The sequence below is a fragment of the Homalodisca vitripennis genome, unplaced genomic scaffold, assembly GCF_021130785.1.
Source record: "Homalodisca vitripennis isolate AUS2020 unplaced genomic scaffold, UT_GWSS_2.1 ScUCBcl_1444;HRSCAF=5083, whole genome shotgun sequence".
NCBI lineage: Eukaryota > Metazoa > Arthropoda > Insecta > Hemiptera > Cicadellidae > Homalodisca > Homalodisca vitripennis.
Genome location: NW_025777580.1, coordinates 91,850 through 93,324, shown reverse-complemented (window position 1 = coordinate 93,324; position 1,475 = coordinate 91,850).

Here is a 1,475-nt window from a genome sequence, read left to right as displayed (position 1 = left end):
GTATACAAGCCTAACATTATTTTCAAATAACTTTGGCTTTCCCTTCAAATTATTAGATTTCATAAAAAAACCTAAAATAGCAGTTCTTACAAAATAGTTCAATGTTTGAGGCCAAACCAATACTACTTACTAACCTAACCTGGATTCTGGAATCGCCACAGTTCGAACAAACAACTGATTGAATTAATGCACAATTCAACAAAGATAGGCCAACAACTATATTTACATATTCTTCTGAAATAAATTTGTTATATACATCTTCCAAGTCGCCAATTTTCTTTCCAAAACTACTTAGTTTTGGTACAGATTCTATAGGATTCGAATGACTCTCAGGAGAGTTAGGCCTAGGCAAATCTGTAGTGTTTGTAATTAGGCCTACACTAGAAACAGAGTTTACTTTAGGAACACCTACATTGCGCCTCTTCTTGAACACAGTCCTTGTTTTTCTTGGTCTTACCATGATGATAGAAAATAAAATACTACTCACTCACTTAAAGAGAACTGATTACTTGCTCACAATAAACAACAACATAAATTAGGTTACAATATTATTGTTGTAAACAAATAGACAAACTCAGAACTGAAACTAATATGATAACAACTGTACTGTCCAATAAGCAAAGATCAGGTTAGCCAAATAAAAAACTAAAACCAAAGCAACTTAGAAATAAACTGCACACTGTATCAAATCACACATAGCAAATTTTGCGTATTTAATCACTGGACAAATGATTAAAAAAATTAATTATATACACTTTAAAACGTTTTTACATAATATTTTATAAATCAAATTACTCATTATAAGTGTAGAATTATAAACTAATCTAAAAAAAATATTTTTTTTTCAAATTTCGTGCTCGTGCTCCCCTTAACGGAGAAATTATTATAAGCGTAATTCATAATACTGTTCCATATCAAATTTAAGATCAGAGAGATAATTAATTGTTGTTTGTTTGATCAAGTCAACTACACTAAACTTAATTCACTGCTTAATTGTATTTAAGATTACGAAGTTCAATCGATAATTATTAACAATATGTTTTTATCAAGATCTCAAGATTTGAAGGTAAAACTTTTGATCATTAAAATACAAAACGATTATTGTTCAAACTCCGGAAGTAAACACTTAATTTGTATTTACAGAGTTAACATCCGATGTTATTAACATCCAATATTAGGCAGAGTGTTAGTTGCAATCTCGACACCGGACTAACCGCGTTAGGGCAGTTGTTAGACGGCATCTACGCTTGTCACCGATCTCGTTAGTGTTTTGCATTAGTCCAAGCTTGTTAGTTTCAATACAATGTTTAGTTTGATATCGTTATTTTAGTGTGTGTATTTTAACATAAATTATCGTTGACTATTCATATTATTTCGTTTATTATGTATAAACCCGTAACAGTGTTAGAGAAGATTGGTCCGTAAAGAAGCAAATTTAACAGGTTTACAATAAAACCTACTCAATAACCTTAACC